The 23,669-nt window shown below is 42.6% G+C and overlaps 1 protein-coding gene across 2 annotated transcripts in view; it reads right to left on the reverse strand.

The window, feature by feature from the left end:
- The window catches only part of PPFIA2 (PPFI scaffold protein A2), a 608,376-nt gene that overhangs the window by 137,309 nt on the left and 447,398 nt on the right, over positions 1-23,669 (reverse strand). The window lies entirely within an intron of this gene.

Raw genomic sequence — 23,669 nt, forward strand, 5'->3', positions numbered from 1 at the left:
TTGTGTTTTAGCATAACTGGGTGTGTGAATTGTGATTGTTTATATACTGGATCTTTTTTTATAGGAATTGGCTGCTATTCAACAGAATTCAACCTTCAGAGCAAGGAAATCTCCAGGGGAAGGGTGGAATTTTAAGTCTCTAGTATTGCATATACAAATGATAAGGGAAGAGATGTAAACATGAATGAGCAACTGTGTTTTACACTGAAATTCCTGCCTCCCGACTATATTCAGCCAGATCACGTTGCTAAAATTCACCAAAGCGCACACAATCTGCCGGGGGCCAATTGCACCACAGTCCTCAGATAGCCAGTCTGTCTGGACAACTACCATTCTGAAAGTATGCACAGAGCAAACGAGTCTCCACACTGCATATAAAATCAGTTAGTGAAGTTTGGGACAGCTCCCAAGAATCATCATCACACCAATCCTCCCTCAGTCCCTAACAGAACAGTAAGTGCATGGTGGACAGATATCAGTTACATGCGGATGAGAGTTGAGAAATATCATCCTGCTGACTGATTTTGCTTTGTTTTGTTCTCTCTTGAAGTCTTACCCCCAAAATCCCTTCCTCATCAGTGTCTACCTTCCCTGAAGTCTGTATTTGGCACTCTCTTCACCCCTCTAATCAGCTACTTCATATTTCTGCCATTCAGCTTCAACAGGAAGGGAAAGGAAACAAGTACTAACTGCTGAGTATATCTACTGAGAGAAATGGGGGAGACAAACAGCTGGTTCATGGCTGCATGTTGCTGGAGTAAAGCAGAGCCGTGCTATAAAAGTCATTTTACACTGTCCCATGCTGTCAGAGGACAACACACAGATGATGCTATCCACTGTCCAATCAAGAGCCAAGTGTTTACTCCTGCATACATGGTGTATGTCTGGCTGTGCCCTTGATACCATCCATACTTCCTCCCATTGTTGCTTTTGCATTACCATCATCTCTACTTATTTATACAGTTGTATTTATTTACAAATTCAAAGAACATCACTTTGTTTAATTACTTGAACGATATTCTTACTCAACTCAGCTATCAAATCAGATCATATAGCTACTCCCAGACACCCTGATTTTTTGCGGATCACTGAATAAGCTTATTTTACACAAAGGATTCATTAGATCAAAACAGCTCAACTCCAAAATTACTTTCTGTAGCCTAGTTAATTGTGTTATGCTGAAGCTGTATGTTAATTACTGTGATACAGATGATCTATTTTGGTATATTACTGACTAATGATAATAGCAGAAGTCGAAAATATTGTTTCCATTTAATTTTGTTGGTCAGAATGGATTTCAGTTACAGCACTAGCATAAATTTGCCATTCATATGCTGCAATGCCATATTACAATAAAAATGCTACCTGGCCGCAATATTAAACACATTACCACTATCTTTTGTTCCACTGTATAAACTTTATGTAACTTTTCCATTCACGGTTATTATAATATTACTTTTAGGACCTTATTTTATACAGTAATTTTAGAAGTTATGACAGATGGAGTAAGTCATAGACAGATGGACACATTTTATGTGTTTACCTTGCCCTGTTATTCCCTAAATGGTTGCATATCAACTGAAGCTAAACTATAACTAATCAAAACTATCCAATCACTTGCTTTATATGACCTATGATACGGTACCTGCAGAATCAGTATTTGATTATTACTAACAAGTGTACTTTCACCACGATTTTCTGTGTACATTAATTATGAAAATGAAAAAAAAATTCTACTTTTTTCTTTTAAGAGATTACAATAATTTAAAAAATGGAAACAAACAAATCAATGGTCTAAAATGTTGAAGTAGATGACTAAGGTTGAATATTTAAAGGTAGACAGGTGCCCACCTCCCACGGATAATTCCCATAAGTCTCAGGGTTAAGTTGAGTTATTATAGAAACTGTGATCAAAACTGACTTGCAAGTTACTTTTTCCTGTTTCTCTCTCTGGTAAGTTAACTGAAGAATTTTATTAATGTAATTAGTAAAAACCCAGCATATTCTTTTCTGTTTTTATTTCAATAATTTGGCATTTGAAGAAACGCATCTATTACAATGAATCATTGTTTTTCTTTTAGAAACCACTAAACAACACTGAAATAACATTAAAGTGTACTTGATTTCCCCTATCACCATGCTACATGTTCTCCACCCCCTTTGGTTCTCTCCTCACTGTCGTCCAGACATACCACAGATACATGGGAAGGAGCAACTTTCTCCTTTCTCCAAAAGGGTTCCCTAGCTAGAATGAAGAGGCATTCAGGCCAGACTCCGGGCTAAACACTAATCTGAGCTCAGTTTTATTCTCTTTAGTTTTATCTCAGAAGAGGCAAAGTGAATTTCTGTTCCATTTAATCTCTCAGCGTACGCTATCCTAAACCTGAGAGAGACAGAGGGAAAGTGCTGCAATAAAGTGAAGACTGGTGTAATTTTGTCAGCAATTTTTAATACTTTGACTTCCTTTTAATCCTGCCAGGTTAGGCAACAGCATGGTCTGACAATAGCGGAGGATTAACCCCCCAGCCTCCTTTAATTATGTAATGCTAATTAACTCAGGGACGGAAGGAGGGAGGAAGGGAGGGAGGAAAGAGAGCATGTTGATTATCCAGTCCCAATCATCTGGTTATCTAATATGATTCTATTCAATGTGGATCCATTCAACACAGATTATCCTTAATTTCAATCATTTGTGTTAGCTAACTACCACACTAACAAAATCAACATTCTCATAGGAAATATTATATTTTAAAAATAGTGTTGGACCAGAAGCCACAGGTGAGTCACAAACAATTATGAAGCTCCCACATTAAAATTTATCCCATAATGTTATTGTAGCGTCTCAAAAATTATTTTGTTTTATCCAGCATCCACTGAAGTTAAATCAAGAAAGGATAGCCATTATAAGCGGGCCCCACTGCCATTACCACTGGAGCAACAGTGGACTGAGCTCTAGCCCCTTTAAATTGCTGCTGAAGAACTACACAGTGTGCTCTGGACTATTCTAAGGAGTGGTTGGGAGGTGGGGGATGTCAGCACAGCACACTGTTGCTGTGTCTACATTGGCACCCTTTTCCGGAAAAGGGATGCTAATGAGACCAGTCGGAATTGCAAATGCCGCGGGGGATTTAAATAACCCCTGCGGCATTTGCATGAACATGGCTGCTGCTTTTTTCCGGCTCAAGGCTTTGCCAGAGAAAAGCACCAGTCTAGATGGAATCTTTCGGAAAATAAAGCCTTTTCTGGAAGATCCCTTATTCCTCTTAAATTCAGGAATAAGGGATCTTCCGGAAAAGGCTTTATTTTCCGAAAGATCCCATCTAGACTGGCGCTTTTCTTCGGCAAAGCCCCGAGCCAGAAAAAAGCGGCAGCCATGTTCATGCAAATGTTGCGGGGGATATTTAAATCCTCTGTGGCATTTGCAATTCCAAAGTGTCTCATTAGCATCCCTTTTCCGGAAAAGGATGCCAATGTAGACACAGCCCCCATGTGGGGCTAAAGGCTGGCAGTCCCCAGCCCCACCCATTCTGCCCAGAGCCCCGCCCCTTCTGAAACCAAGGCACTGCGGTTCTCCACCCCTTTCCCCCACCTTGCCCAGGGTCCCAGCAAGCCTGTTGGCCCCTCTGGCTACAAACTCAGAGGACATGATGAACATGGCAGACAAGTAGAAAGGAGGTACAAGGCAGGGAAAAATGGAGAAAGCATAAAGAGATCTCTAAAGATCCTGTTTTTGTCCTAAGCAGAGGCACAAGTTGTAGAAGAGAAAATTGTCCAGGAAAATTAATTTAAATATATATATATATATATGTATTTTAGGTTCTTAAAACTTTGTATTTCATGTATTGTCTCCAGATTACAGAGAAATGATCTGATGACTTGAATTCTTTAGAAAATGCTGCAGCACCAGAAAACTGATGGAAAAATTTTCTCACCTCCAAACACTTTTATGGAAGGTGTTAGTCTTTACTTAGATGAGGTCATCATCATCATCATCATCAACAACCATGGGCTCAGTGCCCGTTGGTGTCCAATGCCTCCCTCACTATTTCCTTCCATCTTTCCCTGTTCAGTGGGGAGTGACTTAGTTTCTGTAGACTAGCTCCGCACCAATCTACTATATCATTTCCCCAATCTCTGTGGGGTCTGCCTCTCCTATTCAAACCATCCATTATGCCGAATACCAGGGTCTTAACTTTTCACTTGTCATTTATTCTACAGATATGCCCGAATAGCTGTAACTTCCGTTGTATAACCTTCTGCAGTAGATTCTCTTTTGGCTGTATCTTCCTATATAATTTCTCATTGGTGACCTTTTGCATCCATCCTATTTTTAGAATCTTTCTATAACAACTTCTCTCGAATGCCAATATCCTTCTCTTTGAATCTTTCATTATCACCCATGTTTCACATCCATACAACATGCTGCTAAATACATTTTCAAGATGCTCAGCTTCATTCCTAAGCTAATCGCTTTACTTTTTCAGACCTTATCCATCGCCTTCAAACTCGCTCTTGATTTTGCTATTCTAGTCGCTATTTCCTTCTTACAGTCTAGATCATATGTCATGTTGCTCTCCAAATATGTGAACTTCTCTACATTCTCTAGTTCAATCCTATCTACACTGATCTTCTTTCCTATTTCCTTATCTCCAAATACCATTGTCTTCATTTTATCGATATTCATAATCAGTCCATACCGCTTTATTTAGCACTTGCACTATTCTCACTAACTTTTCATCTTCCTTGATGATAACTATTTCATCCGCGAACCTCAAGTTGTTAGTTCTCACCCCGTGCACTGATATCCCTTCTATCTCTTCCTTGATCTTGTCCATTGCTCTCTCTAGGTGTGTGATAAATACACTCGTGATATCTGATCTCCTTGTCTCATACCTCTACTTGTTCTAAACCAACTTCTCAACTCTCCACATGTTCTCACCACTGCCTCCACATTATTGTTGATATCCTTCAACAACTGTATCAGTCTGCTATTTACCTGAGACACTTGGATCTAACTGTGCTTTGTACAGATTGGTACAATATCACATCCACTGCTGCACAACCTTCTCTTTGTTCATGAGCACCTTATCGTTCTCATCTTTGATCGCCATCTGTTTCAGCTGCCACTTCCTATTAATATTCCTAATAATCTTATACACCTTCCTGATCTTACACTCCACATAATACTTCTCTATATCTTCACACTGCTTCTCTAACCATTTTGCCTTATCCCTTTTAGCCGCTTTCCTTACCTCATTGCATTTCACTCTATATTGCTGTTCTGCCCTCTCAGAGACATCCTTTCTGACCTTCAATACTCTCTTCTCTTGGACCAACTTCAGTGTCTCCTGCGTAATCCACTTCTTATTGATCTTCTCTTCTTCCGGAACTGTCTGCTCAATTGCCTCTTCTATTACTAACTGTTAGCTATCCCTTTGACTCTCTTATCTAGGCCTTTCTCTGAGCCCTCCTTCCTGATCTTCTCTTCGAGCATTGCTCTGTACGTGTTCCCTATTTCTTTTTTGCCTAGTCTCAACACGTCTCTTCGTTTCTTAAACTGTGTCTTATACTTTCTCGTAAGTTTCATCTTGCTGTTCACAATCCCTTCACTGTAAATCATAGTAAAATTAGGTTTGAAGATCAAAGGTCTATATTTTATTGAATCACATGATGTCTTCAGTATTATCCTTGTGATCTCTCCCAGTTGTAAACTCACCATTACAACTGGGAGACTTTGCCAGGGAAGAGAGGCTGAAGGCATCAGAAGAAAAAACAAAGTACTTTAAAAGTAAATTAAACGTATACAAATTATTTCTCTGCTATTTCATCTACCTCAGTTACCTCTCTAGCCATATTTGCCGCAAAAGTTTCCTTATCCTGGAAGAGGAGAATTAAGGGACTGTGGAAGCAACAGTGAGGAGAACAAAAATTCTCAGATAAGAAGTGGGAAGAATGGAGTGAACTAGTAAAGAGCAAATATGACAGTAAACATATCCCCTTCTTCACCTTGCATGCAGAGGTGCAGCAATCAAACAAGAAGTTATCGAGACATCACCATGGTTTGGAGTTATGATGGAGTTAGACAATGAGCCCACATTGGAGAGCTTGCATTAAACCATTAAATCAATTCCCAGGAACAAGGCATCCAGTAACAACAACTAGGATCTACAAATGTGCCAGTAATGAACTAGTCCAAAAACTTCATGAAGTTATAATAGATTTTTTGAAAGAAGATTTCAAAGATGCTCAGCTTGTACAATTATAAAAAACATAAGGGGAATAGAAGTGACAGACAGCCACAGAGGTATTTCCCTGTTGAGCATTGTCAGAAAAGTTGTTACTTGTATTATGCTCCCCAGGAAGCAATTTTTAGGTGAAATAATCTATCCTGGAAGTCAGTATGGTTTTTGTCAGGATGTTCCAACACTGATATAATATTTTTCATTCAAGCAACTGCAAGAGCAGTGTAGAGAATAACAAATACCACTGCACATGGCCTTCATTGATCTGACAACGATCTCCAATACCGTCAACACGCAGAACCTATTTGGTGTTCTGAAGAAATTGGGTTGTCTCACTGGTTTGCTGAAGATCATTTGCTCATTACATCAAAGAATGTAGTTAACTATAGCATATGAAAACGAAGAATAAAATGCCTTTGATATCAACAATGGAATGAAACAGGAGTGTATAATATCTCCCTGTGCTCTTTACCATCTACTTTTCTTTTCTGATTCTTCGTGCCTTTAAGGACAACAATGATAGCATTTAGCTTTGAACCAAACTAGATGGGGGCATGTTCAACATCTCAGGATTAGAGTGAAATGCAAGGTGACAGAGCTAGATTTGAGAGATTTCCTGTTTGCAGGTGATGTGGCCTGGGTTGCCCATAATGAATATTCTCTGCAAAATCATTTGGGCAGTTTTTCTGACTCATTCAAAAGTTTTGGGTTGACAGTGAGCTTTAAGTAGACTGGGATCACGTACCAAAAAGTGGAAGAATCAATGATTGACATTGCTCTGGAGGGAAAATCTCTTGCTGTTGCTGCCAGCTTTTAGCACTTGAGTTCTATGATCAGCAGGAATCTGACATTGAGATTGAACTGTCTAAAAGAATCGGAAAACAGCTAAGAATTTCAGGCTTTTACTGCCATGTGCATGGAATAAAAGCAAATAATAGGATTTAAAAAATAATAAATTCCACGATTTCAATCATTTAAGTCTGAAATGTCAGTGTGTAATTGCAGGTGTCCTGACAAACAGGATTTGGGAGAGTCACAAGGTTAGTGTGGTGCAGAACAGCTACCTTTCCTTCTTTCATTGCTGCTAGTGGCGGTGCTGCCTTCAGAGATGGGCAGCCAGGGAGTGGCAGCTAAGCAACTGCTGGCAGCAGAGCAGAAGTAAAGATGGTCTCTTATGGTATTTCCACCCTTACTTATGTTCTGCTGGCTTCAGAGCTGGCTCCCCAGTTAAGAAGTAAAGGTGGCAATACTGCGATCCCCTTAAAATAACCATGCAACTTCCCTCCCCCAACCCCAACACAGCTCCTTTTAGTCAGGACCTCCCATTTGTGAAATGCTGGTGTCCTATATTCCCCTAAGTTGCATGGACACACAACTTCCCATTAAGCCCCACACAGAGGCTCAAGGCTGCAGCAGGGAGAGAGCTCTTTCTCCAAGCCTTGGAAAGGGTTCAGAAAAGGGCAATGAAAATGATTAAGGGTTTGGAACAGGTCCCATATGAGGAGAGGTAAAAGCGACTGGGACTTTTCAGTTTAGAAAAGAGGAGACTGAGGGGGGATATGATAGAGGTATATAAAATCATGAGTGGTGTGGAGAGGGCTGATAAAGAAAAGTTATTTATTAGTTCCCTAAATAGAAGAACTAGAGGACACCAAATGAAATTAACGGGGAGCAGGTTTAAAACGAATAAAAGAAAGTTCTTCTTCACACAGCGTGTAGTCAACCTGTGGAACTCCTTGCCAGAGGAGGCTATGAAGGCTAGGACTATAATAGAGTTTAAAGAGAAGCTAGATAATTTCATGGAGGTTAGGTCCATAAAAGGCTATTAGCCAGGGGATAAAATGGTGTCCTTGGCCTCTGTCTGTCAGAGGCTGGAGAAGGATGGCAGGAGACAAATCGCTTGATCGTTGTCTTCGGTCCACCCTCTCTGGGGCACCTGGTGCTGGCCACTGTCGGTAGACAGGATACTGGGCTAGATGGACCTTTGGTCTGACCCAGTACGGCCGTTCTTATGTTATGTTCTTAAGCCCTGAAGCTGTAAATAGTGGGGGTGCCCCCACTGGCTTCAGCATGAAGCTGCTGCAGCTAGCAGAGGAAGTCCCTCCTCACCAGTCCCAGCAAGGAGTCACTCAGATAAGTCCAAGCTCAGCCCTCTTCCCCACTTTAAGTTTTCCAGCCCTGATATCCTACTTCACCCCAAAGCCCTCATTTCTAGTCCCACACCCTCAGCCCAGAGCCGGTACCCTCCCCTGTATGCTCTCCCCAGCCCAGGGTCCCTCCCCAAATCTGGAGTCCCACTCCTGCATCCCAAACCCCTCACACTCCTTCAACCCAACACTCTGCACCAGCCCTGAACCCCTTCCCACATTCAGAACCCCTTGGCCCCACTCCCATAACATGTTTTCATTATGCGAACCAAGTGAAAGTGATGTGTTACATATCCCCGCCTACATCATCTTCATGTTGGTGCACATAAGAAAAATCATTCCAGTCAGGGATGGAAAACATTAGAGGGAACATTGCATCCTCCATGATATATGTATAGTATAGGGTAAAAGCACACAAAAGACCAAATTTCATGGGAGGGGAAGACCAGATTTCACGATCCATGATGCATTTTTCATAATGAGGCTCAAAACATGAATAGTTCATAGAAATCTTTCTGATCCTTGGATAAAAGGTGATTTAAACCATTAAGTTAGTGATATTTACTTCATATTACATAGTATTGTAGGACCATAGGGCTAAAGAAAAGCAGCACAAGTGAATTTATCATCACAATGTTAAAAAAAAAATTATGGCACAGCCATGACTGAGAAACTGAAATCACAGTCCATAGAAAATGATGCAGAGATAGCATCTCTTCATGAAAAAGCTTTTCTAGCTGTCCAAATATAGCAATAGTACCAGGAGGAGAAACAGAACAAAGATGAAAGAATCATCAAGCAAATCTGATTTCAGAAATAGTATTACTTACAACAGAGGAGGCATACCACAGAGAAAATCAAAGTTCAAAAATACCCTGTGGGAGCAAGTGCCACTGAGGGCAACAGGGATTAAACAAGAAAAAAAGGTCCAGAGAAAACATCTTCAAATTGCCAGTGGTGTAAGGGAGAAGGAGGGGGGAATGCAATGCCCATATTCCCTATTGCAGGATAGCATGAAAAGAAAACCAACATAATTAGTGTGGGATTTTTTTCTCTCTAGATCAAAAGCACAGCAGCAATGCAATCTGCTATTTGTATAGACAACGTGTCAGCAGTGGGAAGGAGGGTAAACACATGGGAACACAGTGCTAAAAATTCCCTCAGACCCTCCTTTCCCCTCCATGTAACAGCATGAGAAAAATATCTGCCTGCTGAACCATTAGAAGAGAGAAATGCAGATAATAGCAAGGCCAGAAGAGATACAGCACAAGACCCATAGTGGCTATTTTAAGCTCTTTCAATCCATTCCACACCAACACTTCAGCCTAATCCAATAGTATTCTTGCAGGGAGCGCTATTACAAATATGGTACAAGGAAAGCACAGAAATATTCAGTTTCACTGACACAAATGCTGTGGTGTTTAATGCCTATTTTCTTCAGTCTTCACTAAAAAGTTGAATGGAGATCGGCTACTCAACACAATTAATACCAACAAGGGGAAAGAACATAAGCCAAAGTAGGGAAGGAACAGGCTAAAAAATGTTTAGATAAATTAGATGTATTAGATGTATGTTTAGATAAATTAGATATTAGCTATATCTTGATTTTTAAAAGCCTTTGGCACAGTCCCACATGATATTCTCACAGGCAAACTAGGGAAATGCAGCCTAGATTAAATTACAGGCTGAACCTTTCTTGTCCAGTGCTCTCTGATCTGGCAACATCCATGGTGTAGCATGATCTAAGTTAGCTGGATGTTCCCTTATCATGGGTGTGGTCAAGTTTCTCATGATCCCATAAAGATTGTTTATAGCCACCAGTCTTGTCTCCGAGGCTCTCTCTACACTACAGTGAACTGTTGGAAAAAGGTACACAAATTGTGCTCCATTTTTTTCAGAAGAGGCTTTTCTGAAATTTGGCCCATCTACATAGGGCCAAATTTTGAAAAAGCCCTTCTTTCTTGTGGCACGAGGAAGACAGAGCTTCCAAAAGAGCGCATCTGCTCTTCCACAAAAAAAAAAAACCAAAAAGCAAAAGAGCAGACATATTCCCTGGACGTGGTGGAGTTTTTCCGGGATACCTCCAGTATCCCGGAAAAAACCCATAGTGTAGATATAGCCTTAGTGTTCTGTGCTGTCATGTACAGGCAGTCCCCGACTTACGCGGATCCGACTTACGTCGGATCCTCACTTACGAACGGAGCTTTCTCGCCCCGGAAGTCGGGGCGAGAAAGCCCCGTTCGTAAGCTGCTCCGGTGCCCCTGGTCTGCTGGAGACCGTCTCCAGCAGACCAGGGGCACTGGGCGGGTTCCCGCGCTTCTGAGGCTTTGCCAGAGCAAAGCCTCGGAAGCGCGGGAACCGCTGCTGCTGCCACTTGGGTGCCGGTGCCTGTGGTCTGCTGGGGACGGTCCCCAGCAGACCACAGGCACCCGGACTGAAGCCGCAGCCGCGGGGGGTCCCGCGCCTCTGAGGCTTTGCTCTGGCAAAGCCTCAGAGGCGCAGGACCCCCCCGCGGCTGCGGCTTCAGTCCGGGTGCCTGTGGTCTGCTGGGGACCGTCCCCAGCAGACCACAGGCACCCAGACTGGAGCGGCAGCAGCGGCGGTTCCCCGCGCCTCTGAGGCTTTGCTCTGGCAAAGCCTCAGAGGCGCGGGACCCCCCCGCGGCTGCGGCTTCAGTCAGGGTGCCTGTGGTCTGCTGGGGACCGTCCCCAGCAGACCACAGGCACCCTGACTGAAGCCGCAGCCGCGGGGGGTCCCGCGCCTCAGAGGCTTTGCCAGAGCAAAGCCTCAGAGGCCCGGCACCCCGCTGCCGCTGCGGCTCTGCTCCCCGTGTCCCTGGTCTGCTGGGGGGGGGGGGGGGCGCAGCTAGTGTGCTCCCCCCCCCCCCCCCAGCAGACCAGGCTTTTGTTTTGGACTCTGGGGCAGAGCAGCTGGGGCGCTGCCGATTGGTCCTGCAGCGCCCGTGGGCACTACTGGACCAACCCGGCAGCACCCCAGCTGCTCTGCCCCAGGTCCTGATTCAGCCGCTGCTGGTCAGTTTCAGCAGCGGCTGAATCAGGACGTCTGGGGCAGAGCAGATGGGGTGCTGCTGGGTTGGTCCAGTAGCACCCCAGCTGCTCTGCCCCAGGCGTCCCCAAGTCAGCTTCTGCTGAAACTGACCAGCGCTGACTACAGGAAGCCCCAGGCAGAGTTGCTCTGCCCCGGGCTTCCTGGAATCAGCTGCTGATCAGTTTCAGCAGCAGCTGACTTGGGGACGCCTGGGGTTCTTAAGTTGATTCTGTATGTAAGTCAGAACTGGCGGTCAGTTTCAGCAGTGTCTGAATCTGGACGCCAGTTCCGACTTACATACAGATTCAACTTAAGAACAAACCTACAGTCCCTATCTTGTACGTAACCCGGGGACTGCCTGTAGTTCTAATTTACCCCGATTGTCTTCTAAGAACATAGTAAGCCGTGGAAGTGTTGGTAATGCTGCTAGAACATGAGAACAAAAAAACGGCCATACTGGTTCAGACCAAAGGTCCATCTAGCCCTGTAGCCTCTCTGCCGACAGTGGCTAATAGCAAGATGCCCCAGAGGGAGGAAACATAACAGGTAATCCTCATGTGACCCCTCTCCTGTCTTCCATTTCCAGGCAAACAGAGGCTAGGGACATCACACCCCTACTGCCTCAAACCCGAACCCTGAAATGCCCTCACTGGCCCAGCAAATTCTGTAATCCAGTTTCCCAGAGTTGCTGGATTAAAGAAGTTCTAGTGTACTATTCAACACTAGAAGACTTACCCAGCATTACCTGGGTCCCTCAGGGACGAGCCTTAGGTTTGTGTGTATGTGGGGGTGGGGTGCAGGAAGTTGGGGGCCAGGAACATGTTTTCTCTCTCAAGGACTCTCCCTGCCTACCCAGAGCCTGTTCTCTCCCCTCCCAGGCAACACTCCTTCCCCCTCCCCAGTCTGCCTAGGGCCAGTTTTCTCTACTCCCAGCCTGCCCAGGTCCTGTTCTCTCCCCCAGGCAATCCTCCCCACCTGCCTAATGTGTGTTCTCTTCCCATCCAGATCCCTCTAGTCACCAGAGACCTGTTCTCTCCACCCCTCCAGCCAAGGGTGGTGATGGGAGGAAAGGGTTTGAGGCAAAGGCAGCTACTTATTGGTCTGCTGCCAGGCAAGATGGTGGAGCCTCAGACCTGCTGGCCACTCCCTTTGTGGTTCGGCTGTGCCCATTGGGCACTCTGCAGCAATGTTTTCCCCCACAGGCTCACTGCCCCCAGTGGCCACTCTTGTACCTTGTCCCCTGCTTTGCATATTATGAGAAAATGTTCATTTCCCAGGGCTTCTGGTTCTCCTGGTACAACCAAATCCTGACCTTGCTTTAAGTTAGAAGAGGAAGCAGTATACCAAACTTGGAGGCCTTAGCTCTTACTATTTAGGAAGAGTTCTTGAACAAACAGACCCACAGACAGACACACAGATGGATAAACATACTCTGAAATAAATAAATAATATATATCTATCTCTATGTGTATATATATATATAGATACATCTATCTCTATATAAGACTTGGATAACGGAGAAGAGAGTATGTTTATAAAATTTACAAATGACCTCAAGCTAGGAGGGAATGAATTACATTTGAGGACCGGATTACATTTCAAAATGGCTTTGACAAATTGGAATAATGGTGTGAATTCAACAAGAAAAAAAAATCAATGAAGATAATTGCAAAGTACTTCCTTAGGAAGGAAAAAAATCAAGTACACAACTGGAGAGTGGGGAATAACTGACTAGGTAGTAGTGCTATTGAAAAAGAAACCAAGGGTGATAATGGATCACAAGTTGAATATGAGTAAACAGTGTGATACAGTTGTGAAAAAGACAAAGATCATTTGGGGTGTATTGACAAGAGTGTTTTGAGAAAGACAGAGGAGGTAACAATGGTGAGGCCTCAACTGGAGTACTGAGTCCAGTTCTGAGCCCCACACTTTAGGGAAGTACTGGACAAACTGGAGGAAGTGCAGAGAAGAGCCTAAATAGAAGAACTAGAGGACACCAAATGAAATTAATGGGTAGCAGGTTTAAAACTAATAAAAGAAAGTTCTTCTTCACACAGCGTGTAGTCAACCTGTGGAACTCCTTGCCAGAGGAGGCTGTGAAGGCTAGGACTTTAATAGAGTTTAAAGAGAAGCTAGATAATTTCATGGAGGTTAGGTCCATAAAAGGCTATTAGCCAGGGGATAAAATGGTGTCCTTGGCCTCTGTTTGTCAGAGGCTGGAGAGGGATGGCAGGGGACAAATCGCTTGATCATTGTCTTTGGTCGACCCTCTCTGGGGCACCTGGTGCTGGCCACTGTCGGTAGACAGGATACTGGGCTAGATGGACCTTTGGTCTGACCCAGTACGGCCGTTCTTATGTTCTTATGTTCTAAAATCATAAACAGCTTAGAAAGCCTGATTTTTGAGTAACATTGAAAAAAACTGGGCATGCTTTCCTCAAGAAAAGAGGACTAAAGGGGAACATGTTAACTGTCCTAAAATATGTTCTGGTCTCTTCTAAAGAGAGCTGTGATCAATTCCCTATGTCCACTGAAGTTGGGACAAGAAAAAAATGGGTTTCCTCTGCAACAAGGGAGGTTTTGTTCAGAAATTAGGGAAACCTTTCTAACTAAAGAATAGGTTTCCAAAAGAGGTTGTAGAATTCCCATTGCTGGAGGTTTTGAAGCACAGGTTGGGACAAACACCTGTCAGGGAGACTCTAGGTTCTGCCTTAACACTGGGGGCCGAACCTGATGACTTCTAGGTCCTTTCCAGCACTACATTTCTATGAAAAAAGACTCCAAATGATAAGATAGATGAGTCTAAAAGTATCTGAAGGATATATTTGAGCACAAACAATGGAAATCGACATTTGTCACTGTGGGATAACCCACGAGAGAGGTGAGAGGAAAGGAAAAACCTCACGAGTTTCCAGAAATGATTCAGCTGATGGGTGAAGGGACACAATTTATTTTGGCAGATCCTTCATCAGTGTCTGGTGGTGAGATAACAGCTGTATATAAAGTTGATTTATAGTATGTTAATGGCACTGTTTGGATGTATAAAATTCAGCTCCTGTGTAAGTTCTTGCAGGACTGGGGCCTCAATTAGGCACTGCATAGCAACAAAGTACTGATGCATAATGAAAAGAAAGTAATATAATAAATAATTCAGAGCTCCACAAATTGATTTTGTAGAATTTCTAAAAGAAAGTAGCATTTCAAAAGCCCATCTTCTGTCTCCTGTTGGTTTTACAGCATACGCAGCACAGTGTAGTCTAAAGATAGGCTACTTTACACCTACTTTGTATAAAAGCATTACTAATTTCCTCTTTTAGTATAATACTGACATGTTTGGTGCATCACAAATCACCAGTGCTACAATGTAATAATCCACATGCAAATTAACACACTCTTTGCCAATAAATTTTAATTAAAGTCATTGCCATTTTCTCTGGTCACACAATATCTTGATTCATTGGGACTAATTATGCAGACTATATTAAACATATAGCATACAACCAGAAAATAACAAGCATTTTTATACTGGAGCTGTATCAGAGTTACACTGATATATCAAGGATGCACTTTTCAGAAATATTTTAACGTATCTCCTTCAAAAAGTTGCAAAAATCCCTCCAAATATTTATCCAACAGTGTTAATGAATTTACAGGAACTGATATTACAGGGTTTTTTTTGAACATGCTAAGCAAAATCCAATACAGAGGGGGAACTTTTAGAGGTTTATAAATAAAAAAATGGGCTACAGTTGCTAGCTTAGGGAATGCCAATTTGCTGGAAAATGCTTTATGTGGATACACATGCACACGAAACACAAAATGAACATATGCAATCCCCAGGGAAGTAAGGTGAATGATGTCCAATAAAATATATTACTTCACATACCTTCTCTCTCTAATATCACAGGACTAGTATGGCTACTGGAAGACCGCACAGATGTGTCAGTTCAGGGGCTGTTCACCAGCATAAAATGTGGACACAAGTGCAGAAGTGAGAACATAGAAACAAACTTGGGTTCATCAGGAAATTAGTGTGGACAACATGCACAGATTTATTCAGGAGAGGCTAAAACATTTATTTTTGTTCAAATAGGACAGCAGGCAAAAGAAAAGAAAATAATATGCGAAGAAAGCTCTGGCAGCCCTTTTACTGTTGACATATGACAAACCCAAAAGCATCTCTAAAGCAGGAAAAAACCACCCACTACTGTCCAAGAGAGACCGGCAAAGAGCCAGATGTTGCTACGGGAATAGCATGTTCCAAAGGTTGGCCTCTGGGTTTTGTGATGTCTCAACTGAAGAGAAAGCAGACACGTACTAGGCAGCAAAGTAAATAGTGCAGCCTTTTGTTATAAATAAAACACAGTAAATAATTTTAATCAAATTGTTTTAAATGTTAAAGACTCACCAGAATTATGAAACAAAATATGAAAAAATATCCATTGCTATGTTATGGATGAGAACGTATATTAAAATCATATAGCATTATACATAATATTAGAAAAAAGATCAATGTAATTCAGTCATAAATGAAATTGAACAGAAATAAATCACTGCCGCCGGATTTGAGAGATGGATCATAGATAAGCAGTTCTGAAGAAACATTTTCTAATCCTAAGGGATTTCATACTGACACCCATTAACATATTCTCTGGAGGATTTTAAAAGGAAGTGCAATGGCAAAATAATGTTTGTAGTGAACTTTATGAATTCTTCAGCTCTTCTACCTTCTATGGTTACAGAATGCTTGTAATGGGTCCACCCACTGGTAAGCGCTCTACTGCGGCCAGGTGATGCTGTGCAGGATCATTACCGTGTTGTCTGGTTGTCCTCAGAGTCTTGGAACCAGGGCTTGACTAGCCTTGTCCACGGTGCTAGTGAGTCTCTGCTTGTGGCTGGTCTTTGGCCACTGGGTCTGGGTCTTACACAGATCTAGGTTCATCTCACACTGGGAGCTAGCCATAGTACTGATCACCCAGTTAGGGTATAGACCTTGCTTGGTCGAGCTCCTGAAGGGAACTGTTAGGCCCCAGCCCTACAGCTTCTTTTACACCCCTCTGCTGTATCCTGATTGGCTGCCACGGAGATAGCCACTCTATAGTGTCTGGAGGACTTCTCCCCTCCTCCTGCTGGGATGGGGTGTGGCAAGGCCACTAGCCTCCTGTAGGGGGTGTTGGGGCCTAGTCCAACCCATCACAATGCCAGTTTGTTGTTCCTGGGAATAGTCTGGTGATGGAGGGACCTTGTTGTAAATGACAATCTAGTAAGACTGTAAATAAAGATACTGTTGACCAGGAAGGAGCTGTGACATTTGCCAAAGAAGTGTCACTAGTACCATTCCATTCAGCTAGGGAGTTTCAATTCGGAAAATTAGGGAAAGGGTCTGCTATACTGGCATAACAGAAGACTTGTCTAGTGACTGTGTAATGTGCTAGGGAAGGTGGCAGGCTCATACTCCATTTCTGGCACTACAAATCGTAGGGTTTAGTTTTCACTAGGGAAAAATAGAGCGATTCAGACTGGAGCAAAGAATACAAGGAGAAAAGGCCATGCAGCAATGAGGAGCATATGACATAATCTCTAAGCAACTGTTGCTTCAGTAGATCAGGGAGTCTAGAGAGTTATGGCTCATAAGAACATCTGGCTCTAGCTGACTGAGTCCAAGCATGTCCTGTCTCCATTTCCCAGCTGTCAAGGGTAACATCTTGACCATGGCAACAGAGCTGCCCTATTCAATTAAACAAATCTCTTCCTCCATAGATGATTATCCTGAAAAAAGGTAAGTGGCTACTGCTATTTCAAATGAGAGTGAAAGTGCCATTTAGATCAGCTCTTCAGAGAACTGCTGACTGTGACTACTGAGATACAACAATCATCCTCTTCAGCATGTATCTTACACTGACCTTCCTTCTGCGGAGGAGTTCCCAAACATTTATTGTGGACGTAATTATGTGCTCAGAAGCAAAACTCATTAAAAAACCTATCACATATTTGAGACTCATACTTCTATCCTGTGTATAAAAAAATTAAGCTGAGGGGTAGGATGGGAAGGGAAGAAGTTTCAGAAGATTTGGGGAAAATGTTCCTAAAGTAACTAATTTTAGGCACTGAAATATGAAAATGCTGGCATTGGTCTTAAGGAAAAATAAAAACCATCAGCAATGGTTACTGTGCAGATGATCCCTTCCACTTGAATAGTAGTCAAAATGGGCAGAACCATACAAGAAAAGGCAAAAGGGACTTCCCAGATCATCATAAAACAAAGGAATCAATCTGAATTAATCAACCTTGACATCTAAAGGTAAATGAAATAAATACTAGTAGCAGATGAGGTAATTTTATGGAGATCACCATTTGTTAGACTAAGTGTAAGATAAAATTGACAAAGGTGAAATTGAATATTGCCTGACATAATAAAAGAGGTAATAGTTAATAGAGTAATGTAGGACTAAATTAATGGCAACAGTCACATCCACTTGAAGGAAAACATATATAGAGATAGTCCTAATGAATATATTGATTTTGAGAAAAGAAGGCATAGGAAAATTAGAAAATGTACCAGGAAAGGAGGTATTAAATATCACTTCACTGCTCTCATCACAATAGAGGAAAATCAACTCCTAAATCAGAAAAAAAATCCGATAACACTGCCCAGTGTTTTGGGCCCAGGTCATGGCATTTTTAAAGGAAAAATGCAGCCTTTGATCAATGAAGCAATTACAAATGGGATAAAGCATGTGTGACAGATATTTAGATTTCATCGATCAACATGGAGAGATGGTTGCTTCACAAATAGCAAAGATTGCACAGTTATAGCTTTAATGAATTATAGCTTACTATCAGAGGGGTAGCCGTGTTAGTCTGGATCTGCAAAAGTGACAAGGAGTCCTGTGGCACCTTATAGACGAACAGATGTATTGGAGCATAAGCTTTCATGGGCAAAGACCCACTTCATCAGATGCATGTAGTAGAAATGTCCAGAGTCAGGTATAAATATACAGGCCAGAATAAGGTTAGAGATACGGAGGTTAATTCAGTCAGGGTATGTCTACACTACCACCCTAGTTCGAAGTAGGGTGGTAATGTAGTCAACCGGAGTTGCAAATGAAGCCCGGGATTTGAATTTCCCAGGCTTCATTTGCATGTTGCCGGGCGCCGCCATTTTTAAATGTCCGCTAGTTCGGACTCCGTGCCCCACGGCTACACGCGGCACGAACTAGGTAGTTCGGAATAGGAAGCCTAGTCCGAACTACCTAGTTCGTGCCGCATGTAGCCGCAGGGCACGGAGTCCGTACTAGCGGACATTTAAAACTGGCGGCGCCCGGCAACATGCAAATGAAGCCCGGGAAATTCAAATCCCAGGCTTCATTTGTAACTCCGGTTGACTACATTACCACCCTAGTTCGAACAAGGGTGGTAGTGTAGACATACCCTCAGGGAGGGTGAGGCCCACTTCTAGCAGCTGATGTGGAGGTGTGAACACCAAGAGAGGAGAAACTGTTTTTGTAGTTGGCTAGCCATTCACAGTCTTTGTTTAATCCTAAATTGATGGTGTCAAATTTGCAGATGAACTGTAGCTCAGCAGTTTCTCTTTGAAATATGGTCTTGAAGTTTTTTTGCTGCAGAATGGCTACCTTTAAATCTGCTACTGTGTGTCCAGGGAGAGTGAAGTGTTCTCCTACAGGTTTTTGTATATTGCCTTTCCTAATATCTGATGTGTGTCCATTTATTATTTTATATAGGGGCTGTCCAGTTTGGCCGATGTATATTGCAGAGGGGCATTGCTGGCATATGATGGCGTATATTACATTGGTAGAAGTGCAGATGAATGAACCAGTGATGGTGTGGCTGATCTGGTTTGGTCCTGTGATGTTGTCACTGGTATAGATATGTGGGCAGAGTTGGCACCGAGGTTTGTTGCATGGATTGATTCCTGAGTTAGAGTTACTGTGGTGTGGTGTATAGTTGATGGTGAGAATTTGCTTCAGGTTGGCGGGTTGTCTGTGGGTGAGGACTGGCCTGCCTCTCAAGGCCTGTGAAAGTGAGGGATCATTATCCAGGATGGGTTGTAGATCACTGATGATGTGTTGGAGAGGTTTTAGCTGAAGACTGTAGGTGATGGCCAGTGGTGTTCTGTTGGTTTCTTTCTGGGCTTGTCTTGTAGTAGGAAGCTTCTGGGTACATGTCTGGCTCTGTTAATCTGTTTTCCCACTTCCTCGTGTGGGTATTGTAGTTTCAAGAATGCAAGGTGAAGATCTTGTAGGTGTTGGTCTCTGTCTGAGCGGTTGGAGCAAATGCAATCATACCTTAGTGCTTTGCTGTAGACAATGGATCATGTGGTGTGTCCAGGATGGAAGCTGGAGGCATGAAGGTAGGCATAGTGGTCGGTAGGTTTTTGGTATAGGGTGGTGTTCATGTGACTGTCACTTATTTGCACCGTGGTGTCCAGGAAGTGGATCTCTTGTGTAGACTGGTCCAGGCTGATGATGGGGTGAAAGCTGTTGAAATCATGGTGGAATTCTTCCAGAGTTTCCTTCCCATGCGTCCAGATGATGAAGATGTCATCAATGTAGAATAGATAGAGAAGGGGCGTTAGCGGATGAGAGCTGAGGAAGCGTTCCAGGTCAGCCACGAAAATGTTGGCATAATGTAGGGCCATGCGAGTGCCCATAGCGGTGCCACTGGTTTGGAGGTATATATTGTCACTGAATCTGAAATAGTTGTTTGAGGATAAAGTCACAGAGTTCAGCCACCAGTTGTGCTGTGGCATCATAAGGGATACTGTTCCTGACAGCTTGTATTCCATCTATGTGTGGGATGTTTGTGTAGAGAGCCTCTACATTCATGGTGGCTAGGATGGTGTTTTCTGGAAGATCATCAATGCAGTATAGCTTATTATGACACTTTTTATGAGAACATTGCAGGAGTTATTTAGGAAATCAAGGATGAAAACAATAATAAAATGACTAGTTTTATTTATGTAGCACTACCTATGATCCACAAAGCACATTACAAACATTAATTAAACAAACCTCGCAAGCGCCATGTGACATGTTTAATAAGTCCCAATTTACAAGGGGGGAACTATGGTGAATATGAAGCCCAGATAAGTCAAGGCCCAAGTTTTCAAAGTGTCAGGTATTTGTGGTTATTTCAATTTTTGGGTGCCCAAATGGAGATACCAACTTTGTTTTTATTTTTGATTGTTGGGATAGTAAGTATGGCTGTCTGACTCACTTAAACTGGAGCTGTGGGCTCTCAGCACCTCTACAAGTCAGCTCCTAGGTGTCCAAATAAGGAAGACCAAAATTAGAGCTCATTTAAAAAAAACAAACAACAACCCTGAGACTAGGTGACTTGCACATAAACACACAGGAAATCATAAACACACATACAATAGAACACAGGTCTCCCTCCCAGTCCTATGCTTTATCATCTCAGTACCTTTTCAAGGTCAGTGTATGACCACCAACATGATTCTGATTGAAGTACAGAATGCCCGAGTCTTTAATCACCTGTCCCCTACTCTTCAAAGGTCTGCAGGCCTTCATGAGCAGGAGTTAAGTACATCACACCGGGGGAGGCAGACATGGAGATGGGGTGAGGGGCTGGTGTCTTGGCACTGCACCCATGGTGAAGGGAGTGGCCACAGGATGGGGTCCCAAGCTTAACATATGCAGTATATGGCACCATTACATTTAGGTCACCACCAGTATATGCCGCAAATTTAGTGTTACCCTATGCAGCTATGTATGCCTAACGATAGCCCTACATGCCCACCACCCCAAGAGCCGCAGTAATGGTGCCATCCATTTCTGGGGGCACATCTAGACTACGTGAGAATTTGCATATCTTCTTCTGATCACTTTTTCAAAAGCAGGTTTTTTAAAAGTGAAAGTAGTTTGGACGTGTTTTTTTCTGGAAAAAAAACCCCTTTTTCGAAAAATTGCATAAACCTCCTTTTTTAAGGAAGAGAAGTTTTTCAAAAAAGGGTTTTTCCCCCAAAAAAACCACATCCAGACTACTTTCACTTTCGAAAGAGCTGCTTTCAAAAAAGTGATCAGAAGATGATGTGCAAATTCCCAGGGAATTTGCATATCTTCTTTCAAAATTAAAACATAGTCTAGACATGTCCCCATGGGAGTGCCACAGACTGAGAGTAGGCAGGAATCCTGCCTTAGCCCTTCTTCAGTGTCAGTGTCAGCAGCGGTAAATCATGTAGACCGCTGAGCAATTTTCCATTCCCCCCCTTGCTGCCTCCCCTTCCTCCCTCTTCCACACCAATTAATGGGCTTGAGCACTATATCTGAAGTGTCTTGAACAATTCTTGGAAACAGTTTGTCTCCTTATGAATAGAGGTACTTTGTTCCAAGGCCTTCTCTCTGCACTGAGCTAGAACCACATTCAGCAACAGTTTTCCTCTCTCCAGTTTCTAAGAATTCTCTCATACCTCTAATAATCTATTTACAACCTGAGAAAGGTCTCCTACCTCAACCTTTCCATTTTCATTAAAGATCACAAGCACTGTTGCTAAAATTATCTTCCTTTCTCAGTACTTCTGTTCCATTCTTCTCTCCAAACCACTCCTTAATTTTCCTATCACCTTCTCTATTGAGCTCAAGTTTTTCAAGACTTCAGGCATCTACCTCTGTTAACCCCTCAGCTCTCATCTTCTGCTTTAACTTCTGATGACTGTGAGCTTTCCCCATACTATGCTCCTACATGGCCCTTTTAAAAACAAAATGGGTTGTTTGATAGATGGGGCATTTTCCTCAATGGCTGGTCCCTTCTTTGAGCTATTGGATCAGTCCACTACATCCCAACCCAGCAAATAGTTCAGCAGAGTACTTCTGCCTCTCTTATTACTGGCTGTGTGTTGAAGTCATGTCTGCAAGCTTTTTCAGAAGAGACAGAGCTGCTTCACTCACACAACAAAAGAAAGACCCACATGCAACGAAACGTATCCACTCTGAACAACTGCTCCCCTCTCTAGGGGGTCTCAGAGCCAGCACAGCAAGACTAATGACGGGTTTGAGGCCTCTCTCTAGCACCTCACCATCTAGGGAAGCTCAGCTATCAAAGCTGTTAGTCAACATTTAGATTTAAATCTAAACTTCAGGCTCCCTAACCAGAAGATTAGAAAGTGACAGTATTTTACTAGGATGTGGGTGTACAAGTATATGGAGATTTCCGTGGGATAGAGGAAGGGGAAAGAAATGGGGAGAAAGTTGATTTGTTAAGGAAACAAATGGGATTTGATTGAAAAGTTAATTTTATATCAAATGCCTCCCTTGCAAGTAATACATCCATTCCAGTTTCTTTCCAATGAAAAGCTCCACAACCACTCCATCAAATATGCACAGTCCATTCAAACAAACATGTAGTCCCCCTTCTCACCACAGAACATACGTGATATCTTATAAAAGATTCTTTAAGGTAGAATTTTGAGGGCTGGCCAAAAATTATTGGTTGGGCATCAGTAGCCTTCTTCCATTTCACTTTTTACACTTGAAACTTCTTAACTCTCCTTGTATACCAAACAATCAGTTTCATAGTTGAAATCTTCAGACATACACTTTTTCAATGAAGTTTATCTGTTTTAATCCACCAGAGGAAATTAATACATTTTCAAATCCAAAGACATCTGCTCTGCTTTGAGATGAACCCTCTGATTATCAATTCTGTTTTGTGTCTGAAGTGTATTATCTCTCTAATTTAGAATGTGAACTTTTTGAGGCAAAGATCATGCCTCTCACTACGTTTTATGCATCAAGCATACTGATTGCAATAAATAGCAAAATAATTACAAAACGCCTCGAAGCAAACTTTCTCCAAGTAACAATCAACCCTTGAAGGTCAGTGGTAACTCCCTATTTGTCCTCTACATGAACTGCTCTTCTTGTCCTCCAGATAAGGACTCCATATGTCCTGCCTTCACTCCACACTCTGCTATCCTGTGCAAACAGCACAGGAATGCAGGGGCAAGATTAGAAAGCCAAAGGCACAGAATGAGCTCAAACTAGCTACAGGAATAAAGGGAAACAAGAAGACTTTTTATAAATACATTAGAAGCAAGAGGAAGACCAAGGACAGAGTAGGCCCACTGGTCAGTGAGGAGGAAGAAATGGTAACAGGAAACTTGGAAATGGCAGAGATGCTCAATGACTTCTTTGTTTCGGTCTTCTCCAAGAAGTCTGTAGGAATGCCTAACATAGTGAATGGTAGTGGGAAG

The sequence above is a fragment of the Pelodiscus sinensis genome, chromosome 1 (assembly GCF_049634645.1).
Source record: "Pelodiscus sinensis isolate JC-2024 chromosome 1, ASM4963464v1, whole genome shotgun sequence".
In the NCBI taxonomy this organism is placed as follows: Eukaryota; Metazoa; Chordata; order Testudines; family Trionychidae; genus Pelodiscus; species Pelodiscus sinensis.